The following is a 16674-nucleotide window of genomic DNA, read 5'->3' as shown; positions in this document are numbered from 1 at the left end:
GCCATTTGTGGTATTTCTGTTATAGCAGCACCAGATAACTAAGACAGCTGCTAATAGAAAGGTCAGAGGTTTGAGTCTACCTGGAGGTACCTCAGAAGAAGGGCCTAACAGTCTACTTCCAAATGAGCACAGCCATTAAAAGCCCCATGGAGCACAGTTCTGTTCTTACACAGATGGCGTTGCCGTGAGTTGGAATCAACTTAATGGCAATTGATTTTTAAATATATTGATGTAATGGAGGTTTACTGTGGGCCTGCAACTTTTCTAAGCACTATCATGTGAAAAATAGAATTAATATGACAATCTTCTGAGGGAGTAACTTTCATTATCCCCCTTCTATAGATGTAGAGAAAGCCTCTGGGTTCCCACTATGCCAACTTGGCCATCTGCAGGATGGACCAAAAGATGGGATGACATTTAAGGGACCCTTACATCTCAAGTTTTTTCACATCTCAAGTAGCTAAGCAGAAGCACAGTGGCTGTCTCCACATAGAGACAGCAGAGCTTATAAATTCCTGTTGGAGTTACTGATGTTAAAAATCTTTGCGGGTTGCCCAAACAACAGGTTTCAGGAAACCTGTCACTTAACCCTTCTGGGTTTGCCCTGAATATTCCTGGCTCTTAGCCTCAGGCTGCTTGGTGTCGGCCTACCCCCAGCTGACTTCCTGATTCTTCTGTGAATTTACATGATTCACAGGGCCTTTCCTCCGATTGATTTGTCTGGGCCGTGGTGCGCCTTACCGAGGACCAAGAGGTGTGAGCTGTTGCTGAGATCCCTGTCTCTGGTCAGTCCTTCTTGATGTTCTGTGTACCTGCCTCTTCCCTAGTGGGAAGAGAGAAGCTCATTTGGGTCCCTGACTTCTCCCCTCTCCTTCAGTTAAGTCTCTTTTCAGTCTGTGCCTAATGATGTGTGATTACACCAAGAGAATTAAATGGATTCAGATTCTAATCTGAGTATTTTGCTAGGTAAAAAGATGAGGGGACAATTTTAGATTTATATTTTATACTTTAGATTTATGGAACCCTGGTGGCGTAGTGGTTAAGTGCTACGGCTGCTAACCAAAGGGTCGGCAGTTCAAATCCGCCAGGCACTCCTTGGAAACTCTATGGGGCAGTTCTATTCTGTCTTATAGGGTCGCTATGAGTCGGAATCGACTCGACAGCACTGGGTTGGGTGGACTTTAGATTTATATTTTTATCACTTCTTTAAGCCAACACTTTTAACAAATGAAAAGACGTGGGGTGTACATATATTTATGTAGTGTAGGTACACACATAAAATATATCTTATCTCCCATGTAAAATACGTGAAGGTAGATGTGATTCTGAAAAATGAACAACTAGAAAGGTCCTATTTGTTAAAAGTCATATCTGCCTTCATGTATTTTAAGTGGGAGATAAGATATATCTTATGTGTATATTTACATATACATAAGTATGTGTATCCCTCACATGTCCATTTGCCATACTGTGGGGGCTTGTGTTGTGCTGTGATGCAGGAAGCTATGCCACCAGTATTCAGATAGCAGCAGGGTCACCCATGGTGGACAGGTTTCAGCTGAGCTTCCAGACTAAGACTGGGAAGAAGGACCTGGCAGTCTACTTCTGAAAAGAATTAGACATTGCCTGATATGGTGCCAGAACATGAGCCCCCCAGGTTGGAAGGGACTCAAAAGACGACTGGGGAAGAGTTGCTTCCTCAAAGTAGAGTGGACCTTAATGATGGGGTTGGAGTCAAGCTTTCGGGACCTTTGTTTGCTGATGTGGTACGACTCAAAATGAAAAAAAAAAAAAAAACCCAGCTGCAAACATGCATTAATAATCGCAACGTGGAATGTACAAAGTATGAATCTAGGAAAATTGAAAATTGTTTTTAAAAATGAAATGGAAGGCATAAAAATTGATATCCTAGGCATTAGTGAGCTGAAGTAGACTGGTATCGGTCATTCTGAATCAGAGAATCATATAGTCTGCTATGCCAGGAATAACAACTTGAATTCTCAAAAAGAACGTTTCAAGATCTGTCCTGAAGCACAATGCTATCAGTGATAGGATAATATCCATACGCCTGCAAGGAAAGCTAGTTAATACGACTGTTATTCAAATTTATTCACCAACCACTAAGGCCAAAGATGAAGAAATTGAAGATTTTTACCAGCTTCTGCAGTCTGAAATTGATCGAACATGCAATCAGGGTACATTGATAATTACTGGTGATTGGCATGCGAAAGTTGGAAGCAAAGAAGAAGGAATCGGTAGTTGGAAAATATGGCCTTGGTGATAGAAATGATGCTGGAGATTGCATGATAGAATTTTGCAAGACCAATGACTTCTCCATTGCAAATACCTTTTTCACCAACATCAATGGTGACTGTACACAACGGCAACTGTATAATATCTTCACCAGATGGAATACAGAGGAATCAGATTAACTGCATCTGTGGAAAGAGACGATGGAAAACCTCAGTATCATCAGTCAGAACAACGCCAGGGGCTGACTGTGGAACAGATTATCATTGCTCCTATGCAAGTTCAAGTTGAAACTGAAGAAAATTAGAACAAGTCCACGAGAGCCAAAGTACAACCTTGAGTATATCCAACCTGAATTTAGAGACCATCTCAAGAATAGATTTGATACATTGAACACTAATGACTGAAGACCAGAGAAGTTGTGGAATGACATCATGCATGAAGAAAGTAAGAGGTCATTAAAAAGTCAGGAAAGAAAGAAAAGACCTAAATAGATGTCAGAGGAGACTCTGAAACTTGTTCTTGAGGGTTGAGCAGCTAAAGCAAAAGAAAGGAATGATGAGGTGAAAGAACTGAAGATTTCAAAGGGTGGCTTGAGAAGACAAAGTATTATAATGACATGTGCAAAGAGCTGGAGATAGAAAACCAAAAGGGAAGAACACTTTAATGGTAAAACTAAGAATAACCTTTCTACTTCAGAAGGTTCTTAAAGTCTTCAAGCACCTCAAGATTATCATTTGAGTATGATCCTTTTAACAAGTATTTGTTGAGTATGAGGATAGACTAAATACTGCATGTAAAACATTTTGCTTGTAGCCTAGCACATAGTAAGCCCTCAGTACATTAGTAGCTGTTACTATGAGCTGACATTACTATTAAACTAAAATGCTCTGAAGCCAGAACATTTATTGTTTTCTACAGAAAATGGAAATGCTTAAGTTTTTGCCATTATTAATGGTTTAGGCTCTAAGACTGTCTCTAAGATAGACTCTAACAAAAGTCTCCCGAGACTTAGAAGGTAACATTTCATTTGTTTAAATAAGAACTAATCTACCTGATCCTAAATTTTCAGAATTAAAATACATTTATTTCACGTTACATTTCTTCATAGGTAACTACGCTGTCATGACTAGAGAAAAGTGAAGTTTTAAATTTACCACCAGAGGGGAACCTGTATTTATTGTAGTATAATAAAGTGCCCTAAAACTTAGTAGCTTAAAATGCCAGTTTATCATCTCTCATGCTTCTTTGAGTTGACCTGGCAAGTTCTTCTGCTTCATGTGTTGTTGGCTGGTGTGCTGGAATGGTTGTGGTCATCTAGAGGCTTGGACTGGAGCTTAGGTGGAACCTAGGTGCTGCTTGGTTTGCCTTGTGGAGTGCTGTCTGGGTTCTAAGAAGGAATGTTCCAAAAGAGAGGAAATGGATGCTGCCAGACCAATTAAGGGGGCTAGGCCCAGAACTGGCACAGCATCGCTTCTACGGTAGTCTAATGGTCAAAGCAGGTGATAGGCTGTCTAGTATCATTGTGGGAAGAGACTGTACAAGGACATGAATACTGGAAGTGTGATTCATTGAGGGTGATCACCAAAGTAACAGTTTACCACAATGTAGCATTATGGCCTCTCCCACATGCAAAATGCACTAGCCCACACTTAGACTCCCATAAGTCTCATTCCATTGCTACATCAGCTTGAAGTTCTGGATTTTATCATCTTAATCAGGTCCAGGTGTAAATGAGGCTCCTTGGATACAGCTCATCTCAAATTGAAGACTTGTAACCTAAAGGGAGGACCAATTTTTTTTCCCTCCATACCAAACATTCAATGGTGAGGCAGGAACAGGAAAATTCCAACAGACATTCCCATTCAAAAAGACAGTAGGGGCTGTGGAGAAATCAGAACCCTCATACATTGCTGTTAGGAACGTAAAATGGTGCAGCCACTTTGGAAAACAGTCTGGTAGTTCCTCAAAAGCTTAAAAATGTACTTAAAATATGACCCAGGAATTTCTTGTCTAGGTATATATACCAAAGAGAAATGAAAATGTATGTCTACCCAAAACTTGTTCATGTATGTTCATAGCAGCATTATTCATGATGGCCAAAAGGTAGAAACAACCCAAATGTCCATCAATGGATGAAAAACAAAAAGTAGTATATTCATACAATGAACTATTATTCAGCAATACGAAGAGATGAACTATACCTACTTCTCACTAAACCGCCTCGTAATCTGGCTATTTTGCACATTAATGAGTTCACGTCTGGCAGTAATGAATTCTGAAGTGCAAGAGTAATGCTGGCTGTGATGGTTGAGGTTATGTGTCAGCTTGGCTGGGCCATGATGTTCAGTGGTTTGGCAGTATGTAATAATATAATTTGGACATTATGTAATGATGTAATCATCCTTCATTTTGTGATCTGATGTGGTCATCCTCCATTTTTGCATAAAGCCAATTTTCACATAATGATCCAGTCTTTGGAACCTAACCATGTCGATAAGTGAGAAGTGGGTATACTGATACATGCTTCAACATAGATAACCTCTGAGAACATTATGGTATGTCAAAGAAGCTAGATAAAAAAAAGACCACATATTGTATGCTTCCACTTATACGAAATGTCCAGAGTGGTAAATCTATAGAGATGGAAAGTAGATCAGTGGTTGTGTAGGGCTGGTGAAGACAGGGGTTGGGGAAGGATTAATAGCTAACAAGTATGGGGTTCCTATCTGAGGTAATGAAAGTGTTCTAAAATTGACTGTGTTGATGATTCCATAACTCTGTGGATATACTAAAACCATTAAATAAGTGAATTGTATGGTATGTGAGGAAACCCTGGTGGCGTAGTGGTTAAGTGCTACGGCTGCTAACCAAAGGGTCGGCAGTTTGAATCTGCCAGGCGCTCCTTGGAAACTCTATGGGGCAGTTCTACTCTGTCCTATATGGTTGCTATGGGTCAGAATTGACTCAACGGCACTATGTTTGGTTTGGTTTGTTTGGTTATGGTATGTGAAGTTTATATCTCATTAAAACCGTTACAGAAAAAAGGCAGGAAGGAGGCAATGGAAGTTACTGGTCCACAGCAGTTCTAAAATCCAGCTAGGTATCTGTCAATAGTTAGTTCCTTGCTTAGGACTGTTTACTCCCTGGTGGTTCTCTGTGGCTCTTGCCTCCACCTTTTAGGTTCTGGACTGTGTCCTCTGAATTATCTTACTTTTCACAAGAAATGGCTCATGTTTGCAGCCTCTTGCTGTCTGAATAAGGTTGGGGTTCTGGAACTCTTCATTTCAAACTGTATTATTTTTAGTCTAGGTGATGTTGCTGCTGCCACTAATATATTTCTCTTGAAAGGCTGGTTAGTTTCCTCATGGATTTCTTTTGGGTTTATGCCATCATACAAAAATCCTTCCCACAGATTTCTGAGACAGGTCTTGCTCTACTTGGGCTGCTTCTAAGTCAAGGTGTGTATGACAGTGCCTTTAAAATTTTTAGAAGTTCAACTGTCTAGTTGAGATTGTCCTCACTAGCTCAGTGATGCTTAAAGTGTTGTTGCTGTACCAGCAACATCAGCATTGCCTGGGAACTTATTACACAGCTTAGACCCCACTCCAGACCTACTGAATCAGAAACTCTGAGGGTTGATCCCAGCAGTTTGTGTTTTAACATACCTCCAGCTGATTCAGATGCATGTAAAGTTTTAGAACTACTGGTCTACCTGGAAGTCTTGAGGAATCTTGTAAAATCTTCATGAGGTCTCTGCAAAGGATTTTACAACCACATCCTTGAAGTCACATTTTACTGGAAGCACTGGATTTAATCTTTGCCCTGCGGCCATTTTTTACTTTGAGCCTCTTTTGTTAAGAGACCAAAATAAGAAATAGTTCTATTTTTGTACCAATCAAGTCTACTTTGTTTTTTTCCTTAATTTCCTCTAAATTCTGCTTAAAAGGGAACTGAACAGTTCCTTTTTTTTTTAGTTTATTTTGCTACTCCCTTATTTTATAATAGGCAACTAAAACAAGCCAGTTGACAACTTTCAACAGTCTTCTTGAAATTTTCCTTAGTCAGATCCATGAGCTCATTAGATACCCTTTCTAGCTTCTCTATTACTGCATGAAATGGATTTGCTAATTATAGTGCTGTTACATATTCTAATATGCATATTAGGTCCTATCTTAGTTATCTAGTGCTGCTATAACAAATACTGCAAGTCGGAATTCAGAGTGCTGGCTCTAGGGTAAGGCTTTCTGTCTCTGCTGGCTCTGAAGGAAGGTCCTTTTCTCTTTGAGAATCTGTTTCTGAGCAATATTCATGTGGCTTGGCATCTCTCTTCTCCCATCTCTCCCCTGCTTGCTGTTTAATCTCTTTTATATTTCAAAGAGATTGTGTCAAGATACATCCTACACTAATCTTGCCTCATTAACATAACAAAGACAACCCATTCCCAAATGGGATTATAACCACAGGCATAGAGGTCAGAATTTAAAACACATATTTTGGGGGTACACAATCCAACCCATAACATTCTACCCTTTGGCCCCCCAAAATTCATTACCTTGCCACATATAAAACACATTCACCCTATCGCATCATTCCAAAAGTCTTAAATCCACTCCAAATCTAAAATCTTATCTTCTGAATCATCTAAATCAAATACGGGTGAAGCTTTAGGCATGTTCTGTCCTGGAGCAAAATTCCTCTTCATCTGTGAACCTATGAAGTCTAGATTACAAGTTATCTGTTTCCAAAGTACAAGGATGGAACAGGCACAAGGTAGACATTTCCATTACAATGGGAGAAATTGGAGGTAACGAAGGGATAACAGGCATCAAGCAAGTTCAAAACCCAGCAGAACAATTTGCATTAGCTCTCAAGACTTGAAAATAATCCTGTGTTCTCTAAGATCATCTAGGCAATGGCCTTGCCCTCCAAACTCTGGATGTTGTCCATGCTGTTTGGATTCTAGGGGGATGCCCCTTGGCCCTGGGCTTCAGCTCCATCTTCCAAGCCCATGGAATGGCAACTCTGTTCCCTTGGCTTTGGGCAGCACCATTCTCCTAGTTCATCTTAGTGGTGACCCCAATCCCTTGGCCTGGCAGGCCCTATTCTGCCTTTGGGCATGGCAGCCCTACCCTCTCTGCTTTGGGTGGCAGCCCCATCCATCTGGCACACCTCAACGGCAGCCCTGCGCTCCAGAACCGAGTTGACAAAAATCTGACTCTTTGAAACCTAGGAGGCTATGGCCCTACACTTTGAGATCCATGAGACTGTGGCCCTACCCTTTGAAACTCCAGGGGTCATGGCCCCACCTTTTGAGAACCAGGTAGCTCTGCCCCCCATGCTCCTTCCAGCAGCTCTGCTGATTTCTGAGCTACTCCAGGGATGGTCCTTTTCTTTTTTTGGAAGACAACAGATGCAGCTCCTTTGGCCTGTTTCGTGCTGTAGAATTCCAAGAGGCAGGCAGTGTTCTTTCCTTTCATTCTTTCTCTGTTCCCTTCATTCTAAGCTGATGAGTTTTCTGCTGTGATAGTTGGTTAGATCCATCAGTCACAGGCTTAATCTCTTTAACAAAAGATTGTATAGCCATGTCCTTGGTGAACATTCTAGGATGTGTGTCCTTAGTTTGTAAGACAGAATTTTCCAAATCTTTTAAGTTCTGTTTTCAGTTTGCGCAGGTCATTTTTAAGTCCATCTCTTTCCTCTCACATTCCACTGTAAGTAGCAAGTGGAAACCATGCAGCCCATTTTAAACGTCACTTAGAAATCTCATCAGCCAGATATCCAAGTTCATCACTTACAAGCTCTACATTCTACCAAACATTTGAGCATAATTCAGACAGATGCTTTGCCACTGCATAAAAACCATCCCCCTTCCTCCATTGTCCAATCACGTATTCATCATTTTCTTTTAAAGCCTTGCTAGAAGCACGTTTAACGTCTACATTTCTAGCAATATTCTGTTGTTGCTAGTACTGTATTATTCTTTAAGATGATAGAGACTTTTTTTTCTAGCTCTCCTCACTTCCTGCTGAGCCCAGTGGCATCCCTAGGGGGGTGCGCAAGGTCTGTACCGCACCCCCGACAGTGTCAGAGGGATTGACACCACAATGACCCTAGGGTTCGCCCTCACGGTGACAGGTGGGCTCGTGCCACCAGAGGAGGGACCACCAAGGCAGTGGTGTCACTAGGGTTGGTGTCACCAGTCACCCAGTGTAGTAACTTGTCCCCCTCCGGTCACCCATCAGTCACTAGGGTTGATGTCACCAGGTATAGTAACTAGTCACTACACCCCACCCAGTCACCTACCAGTTAGGGTATGGGCAGCCAGGCCACAGCACACATCTTTGGTTGGAGAGGAGGGTCTCTGCTTTGGCCAGTGGGTGAGGGGAGTAGCTTCCGGGAGTCGCGGGGAGCGGAGCCGGAAGGGGCAGGGCTGAACAGAGTGGTCCCCAGCCTTATATGGGAGTGAGTACAGGCTGCTCTGCCCACTCCGAGGAGGGTCGCCAGCCAGCCTCACCTGCCATGGGGTTGAGGGGGTGACATCATGAGTTACCATACTGGGTGACCCCAAATCTATTGATGTCACTGCTGAGCCCTCACCAGAATTGTCTTTGAAGTCCACAATTCTACTAGCAGTCTCTTCAGAGCAATCTAGGCTTTTACTATTCGGAAAACCGAAACCAAACCCATTGCTATTGAGTTGATTCCAAGTCATTGTGACCCCACAGGACAGAGTAGAACTGCTGCCCCATAGGGTAGCTGGTGGATTTGAACCATCGACCTTTTTAGTTAGCAGCCGAGCACTCAACTATTGTGTCACCAGGGCTCCTTAGTGCATAACTAACCTCCCCCAAATTTAGTGGCTTAAAACAATGATTATTTTCTTTCACATGATTTAATAATTTTGCAGGGATTGGTTGAGAGTTTACCTCTGCTCTGTGGGATGTCAGCTGGGGAAGTTTTATTTGGGCTGTAGAATATGTTTCCAAGACAGATCACTTACATGACTGCCAAGTTGGTATAGACTTTTGGCTGGGATTTAAGCTGAACTTGTCGGCTGGGGACTTGATTCTGCTTCATGTAGGCCTTTTCATATAGCTGCTTGAACCTTCCTACAACATGGCACTGTCCAGAACTGACCCAGCTTCACTTCTGCCATTTTTGTTAGATAAAGCATTCAGAGCCCAGCCTAGTTTCAGGGAGGTAGAGAAATAGACCCCGTCTCTTGGTGGGGTAATGACAAAGAATTTGCAGCTATCGTAAATCCACTATAATTTGTCAATTTGTTTTCAGCAGTGCTGAAAAGGCAGTGTAGGCTGGAGGGTAGGTTATGTGTTGGTAAAAAGTAATTGTTACTCGAAGAATGTTTTCAAGATATAATGGAGGTTAAAAGAAAACCTTAACATATAAGCACCTCTTTTGGTATCTATGTTTATGGAAATTTTAAATGTTATATTCCACAAATGGACAGAAGTCCTTTTTTGTAGAGTTTTAAAATTCTCATCAACAGAATAATACTTTCCCACACCTTTGCTTGTGTCAAGACTTGTGTGTGACAAGGAAGTGAGAATGCATTTATTATTTGGTTTTAACAGTGAACTGCTTATTTTTAGTGGCGATTGCTTTACATGCTATCAAATATGGTGTAGACATAGTCCCCTTCCACAAACTTACCTTCTCAAAATAGGGACAAAATGCTGTTTAAGAGCTGTAACAATGAAAGGCAGAATCTGGATGCGTTGTAGAAATGATTGTGGTGAAGTCAGAGGGTGAATAATGGAATGAAAGAATCCCAAGGCTTTTTCTATCATTTGGAACTTTGTTTGCAGCTGTTTCCAGATTGATAGGATAAGACAAAACAGATGGCAGCAGAAATTGCCTCTGCTTTTACTCATTCACCGGAATCATCTATTAGGTTAGCTAATAACAGGCTAGAAAATGGCTTCCTGAATTTGTTAAGCACTTAGGTTAGTGAATTTCTCCCTATCCAATTTGGAATTCTATTTAAAAAGAAAAAAAAAAAAAATCAATGCTGTATTGGGATCTTGATTCACAAAGATTAAATTCATCTTGTAGCTTTCCAGTTCATAGAATCAAATCAGTATTAAATCTTCGAGCTTTACCTTTAGTTTTTTTTTAGCTTATTATACTTTTGATTTATTGTACTTTTGGGTTTGGTTATACATTATCTTGATAGCACCGATGAGTTGTTGCTAAGTATTGAAATAAGTTGAATGTATTTTCTTCATTTTGATTGTTTATAAAATGTTTGCAGCAAGAAAGGGCAACAGTAGATTCCCTTACTTGTTTTTAGTTTTATTCCCTTATATTTGAGTCGTTCTCAAGTATGACAGATGATGTCCTTCGTCCTTTTTCCCCTCTATTTCCTTGGCTTTTCCATTTGTGCTTGTCTTTCTGTCCTCCTCATTCCCTGCAAAGTCTAGTGGAGGGACATGTAGGAGTGAGGTTAAGGATTGTGTGGCTGAGACATGATCATGATTATGATACATGTGCATATGATATACGTGTGTATATGATTCTGTATGAAGAAATTCTTCTAACTTCTTCATACTACTGAACTTAGTGTGATATCATTACCAACAGTTTAAAAAATGATGTCCATACTATTGGTTTTCAGAAATTATCTTTTCCATTTCTCCAGAAATTATAATTGTATTTACTTTGAGATGTACTTGTCATTCATTAGCTCATCAAACAATTATGTGTGAGCTAATAAAATATTCTAGGAGGCACAGAAGAGAATAAGACATATCGTTGTTGTTAGGTGCTCTCGAGTCGGTTCCAACTCATAGCAACCCTGTGCACAACAAAATGAAATACTGTCCAGTCCGGCCGCATCCTCATAATTGTTGCTATGCTTTAGCCCATTGTCGCGGCCACTGTGTGAATCTGTCTCATTGAGGGTCTTCCTCTTCTTTGCTTTACCCTCTACTTTACCAAGCATGATGTCCTTCTCTAGGGATTGATCTCTCCTGATAACATGTCCAAAGTATATGAGACGTAGTCTCGCCGTCCTTACTTCTAAGGAGCATTCTGGCTGTACTTCTTCAAGACAGATTTGTTCATTCTTTTGGCAGTCTGTGGTATATTCAATATTCTTTACCAACACCACAATTCAAAGGCATCGATTCTTCTTCTGTCTTCCTTATTCATCATCTAGCTTTTGTGTGCACATGAGGCAATTGAAAACACCATGGCTTGGGTCAGGTGCACTTTAGTCTTCAAGGTGACATCTTTGCTTTTCAATACTTTAAAGAAGTCTTTTGCAGCAGATTTATCCAATGCAACGCGTCTTTTAATTTCTGACTGCTGCTTCCATGAGTGTTGATTGTGGATCCAAGTAAATCCTTGACAAGCTCAATCCTTTCTCTGTTTGTCATGATGTTGCTTATTGGTCCAGTTATGAGGATTTTGTTTTCTTTATGTTGAGGTGTAATCCATACTGAAGGCTGTGGTCTTTGATCTCCATCAATAAGTGCTTCAAGTCCTCTTCGCTTTCAGCAAGCAAGGTTGTGTCATCTGCGTAATGCAGGTTGTTAATGAGTCTTCCTCCAATCCTGATGCCCCTTTCTTCTTCATATAATCCAGCTTCTTGGATTATTTGCTCAGCATGCAGATTGAATAGGTATGGTGAAAAGATACAACCCTGATATACACCTTTTCTGACTTTAAACTATGCAGTATCCCCTTGTTCTGTTTGAACGACTGTCTCTTGATCCATGTACGGATTTCTCATCAGCACAATTAAGTGTTTCGGAATTCCTTTCTCTGCAGTATTATCTATAATTCGTTAAGATCCACACAGTTGAATTCCTTTGCATAGTCAATAAAACACAGGTAAACATCTTTCTGGTATTTTCTGCTTTCAGCCAGGATCCATCTGACATCAGCAATGATATCCCTGGTTTCATGTCCTCTTCTAAATCCAGGTTGAATTTCTGGCAGTTCCCTGTCAATATATTGCTGCAGCTGCTTTTGAATGGTCTTCAGCAAAATTTTACTTGTCTGTAATGTTAATGATACTGTTCGATAATTTCCACGTTTGATTGGGTCACCTTTCTTGGGAATAGGCATAAATATGGATCTCTTCTAGTCATTTGGCCAGGTAGCTGTCTTCCCAATTTCTTGACATAGACAAGTGAGCACTTCCAAAGCTGCATCCATTTGTTGAAAATCTCAATTGGTATTCCGTCAATTCCTGAAGCCTTGTTTTTTACCGATGCTTTTTTTCAGGCAACTTGGACTTCTTCCTTCAGTACCGTCCGTTCCTGATCATATTACCTCCTGAAATGGTTGAACGCCGACCAGTTCTTTTTGGTGTAGTAACTTTTTGTATCCCTTCCAGCTTCTTTTGATGCTTCCTGCACTGCTTAATACTTCGGGATAGATCTTGAAATGTTCTTTTTGATGATGAATACATTGCCATTCCTGTTCAAATTGCCATTCCCAGTATAGTAGATCATATGATTATCCAATTCAGAATGACCAATACCAGTCTTATTTCATCTTGCTAATTTTTTAATGCCTAGGATATTGATCTTTATGTGTTATGTTTCATTTTTGATGATTTCCAGTTTTCATAGATTCGTACTTCTTACATTCCAGGTTCCAATTACTAATGGATGTTTGCAGGTGTTTCTTCTCATTTTGAGTCGTGACCCGTCTGCAAATCAAGGTCCCAAAAGCTTGACTCCATTCACATCATTAAGGTCAACTCTACTTTGAGGAGGCAGCTCTTCCCCAGTTGTATTTTGAGTGCCTTCCAACCTGATGGGCTCATCTTCTGGCACTATATCAGACAGTGTTACACTGCTGTTAATTAGGTTTTCACTGGCTAATGGTTTTCAGAAGTAGACCGCTGGGACCTTCTTCCTAGTCTGTCTTAGTCTGGAAGTTCAGCTGAAACCTGTCCACCATGGGTGACCCTGCTGGTATTTGAATACCGGTGGCATAGCTTCCAACATCACAGCAACACACAAACCCCCACAGTTTGACAAACTGACAGACGCACAGGGGAATTGAGCAAGATACGGTCACAGTTACTTGTTTCTTAGCTTCCAGGCTTCACGTTCTTTTTTCACAGTCAGATTTGAAGGCTATACATGGTTCTCTGAAGGCTCGGATTACACACTTATAGAATGTTAGGGGGTCTCTGAGTTATTTTGATGCTCTTTTGCTGTCACAAAAAATCATCATTAATAGGACCTTACTTACCTCAGGGCTTGTACAATCCACTGTGTTCTCACTGTTGTAAAACTCCTATTGTTAAGAATTTATTCTTGTATCTAATTAAAAAATTATCCTTTATTTCTCTTGGGTAGAGATTACCTTTCAGGTGTTTTCACAGAACTCTCATTTCTGGACTAAATAAAATTTTATACCCTAAAAATTTTCTCATAGATTTTATTTTCTATATAGCTTTAGTAAATCGTCCAAATAATTACATACATTGGCTGGTCAACAGAATTATTTTTTCTATTTCTGTTTCTCTTAATAAATAATAAATATCTAATCTAAAATTAATGAAGTCATTATTTTCTACCACTTATTCTTAAAAATATAATTCATAAAGATTTGACTTAGGAGTTGAAAGGGACCTTAGAAATTATATAATTTAGACCCCTTATTTTGCAATTGGCTGCTAACCAAAAGGTTGGTGGTTCAAAACTACCAGTGGTTACTTGGGAGAAGGATGTGACAGTCTGCTTCTGTAGAGGTTTACAGCCTTGGAAACCCTGTGGGGTCACTGTGAGTCGAAATCAACTCTACGGCAGTGGGTTTGGTTTTTTGGTTTTATTTTGGAATGATCCATTTGTATAATTATTACACATTTTAATGCACAGTTTTGAGATACAGAATAAATGTAGTAATCCAGGAAAGGAAAAAACAGAAACAGTGCTGCATGTAATGGAAGGACACTCACTCTGTCCTTTATACTTCTGTCTGCTCTGATTACTATTTTAATGGTAGAAATTCTCTATGGTGCCCTGTTTAATTTCTTAATAAATTGAGTAAAGCCTGTCTTTCAGCATCATCTGCTTATTTGCCCCAAATGAATACATTTGTGTGAGTGTTAGTCTTGATTTTTTACTTTAGTTAACCAAAATCATTCTTTCGGTTTGTTTGAACCATCCCTTTCTATTGGTAACATCTGCCTATGAAAACTATAAAATGCTGATGAAAGAGATCAAAGAAGATCTTAATAAATGGAGAGGCATATTGTGTTCATGAATTGGGAGACTCTCAACCTAGTAACTGACTTATTGTTATTGTTGTCGTTAGTTGCTTTTGAGTTGGCTCCAGCTCATAGCAACCTCGTGTATAACAGAAGAGAACATTGCCTGGTCCTATGCCATCTTCATGATCGTTGGTATGTTTGAGTCTGTTGTTGTGGCTACTGTGTCAGTACATCTCATTGAGGGTTTCCCTTGTCTTCACTGTCTATGTACTTTATCAAACATAATGCTTTTTTCTAGTGATTGGTCTTTCCTGGTGACGTGTCCAAAGGAAGCGAGGTGAAGTCTCACCATCCCCTTGTCTAAGGAACATTCTCATGTATTTCTTCTAAGACTGATTTGTTTGTTCTTCTGGCAGTCCACAGCATGTTCAATATTTTTTTGTCAACACCACAGTTCAAATGCATCAGTTCTTCTTTTCTCTTCCTTTTTTATTGTCAAGCTTTCTCATGTATATGAGGTGATGAAAAAGACCGTGGCTTGGATCAGGTACACCTTAGTCCTAAAAGTGACATCTGTGCTTTTCAACACATTAAAGAGGTCTTTTGTGCAGATTTGCCAAATTAATGAATTGATTAACAATTTTTATTGATATTCCAGCAAGATTTTTGTAGGTGTAGACAAGATTTTTCTAAAACATTATAGGAAGGCAAAGATACTAGAGTAGTTACGGTAATTTTGAAAAAGAAGAATGAAGTAAAAGGAATTGCTCTACCCAATTTTAGGATTTATTATATAGCTACAGTAATCAAAATTGTGTGGTATTGGCAGAGGAATAGACACATAGATCAGTGAAACAAAACAGTAAGCCCAGAAATAGCAGACTCACACGCACACAAGTACAGCCAACTGATTTTTGACAAAAGTGCAAAAGCAAATTCAATGGAGGAACGATTGTCTTTTCAACAAATGGTCCTAGAGCAATATGATATCCATGGGCAAAAAAGCAAACCTTGACCTAAACCTCATACTTTACATAAAAGTTAACTCAGAATGTATCACTGATTTAATTGTACAACATAAAACTACAAAACTTTTAGAAGAAAATGTAGGGAAAAAATCTCCAGTGTCTAGGGCTTGGTGAAGAGTTCCTATGACACCAAAAGCATCATCCACAAAGGAAAAAAAATGATACATTGAACTTCATCAAAACGGAAACTTCCACTTTGCAAAAACCGTTATCAGGATGAAAGACAAGCTAGAGACTGGGAAAATATATTTGGAAACCACGTATTTAACAAAAGACTCTCTAGAATATTTAAAGAACTCTCAAAACACAACAGTAAAGATTCTAATTAGAAAATGGGCAAAAGACATTTCATCAAAGAGGATATAGTGATGCCAAGTGAAGATAAGCACATACGGACATTTATTATACGACCTAGCAATCACTCTTCTGTGCATTTATCCCAGAGAAATGAAAACTTGGGTCCACATGAAAACCTGTACATAGATGTTCATAACAGCTTTATTTCAGATAGCCCAAAACATAAAACAGCCAAAATGTTTTTTAATACATGAATGACTAAATGGCCTGTGGTTCTTCTATACTATGGAATTACAGTGATAAAAAGGAAAAAACTATTGATACATGCAAGAACTTTAATGAATCTCAAGGGCACTATGCTGAGTGAAAAAAAGCCAGTCTCAAAAGGTCACAGACTGTATGAATCCATTTATATAATATCCAGTAATTGACAAAATTATAGCATTGGAGAACATATTAGTGGTTGCCAGGTTACAGTTGGTGGGGAGAAGAGGGACAAGTATAACTATAAAGGGGTAGAATGAGGGAGCTCTTTGTGGTGAAGGAATCGTACTGTATCTGGATTGTGGGGGTGGTTATACAAATATATACAAGTGATAAAATGGCATAGAGCTGTACGCATACATTGTACCAATGTTAATGTTCTGGTTTTGATATTATAACCAGTTGCCACAAAGTCACTTCTGACTTATGGCGATCCCATGTGTGTCAGAGTAGAGCTGTGTTCCATAGGATTTTCAATAGCTGATTTTTCAGAAGCAGATTGCCAGGCCTTTCTCCTGAGGTACTTCTGGGTACACTCAAACTGCCAACCTTTTGGTTAGCAGCTGAAAGCATTAACCATTTGTACCACCTGTGGAGGCTTTGAAATTATGCTGTAGTTTTTAAGATACAGTCATT

At 39.7% G+C, this 16674-nt stretch overlaps 1 long non-coding RNA gene across 1 annotated transcript in view; it reads right to left on the bottom strand.

The window, feature by feature from the left end:
- Positions 1–16674, bottom strand: part of LOC135231216 (uncharacterized) — a 32463-nt gene that overhangs the window by 11096 nt on the left and 4693 nt on the right. The window contains exon 2 of the long non-coding RNA XR_010321871.1: positions 2348–2438. This is a non-coding gene — a long non-coding RNA (uncharacterized LOC135231216). The remainder of the gene's footprint in view (positions 1–2347; positions 2439–16674) is intronic.

Source organism: Loxodonta africana, chromosome 4, assembly GCF_030014295.1.
Source record: "Loxodonta africana isolate mLoxAfr1 chromosome 4, mLoxAfr1.hap2, whole genome shotgun sequence".
NCBI lineage: Eukaryota > Metazoa > Chordata > Mammalia > Proboscidea > Elephantidae > Loxodonta > Loxodonta africana.
Note: the sequence above shows the minus strand (reverse complement) of the source record. Positions and strands in the feature narration are given on the sequence as shown.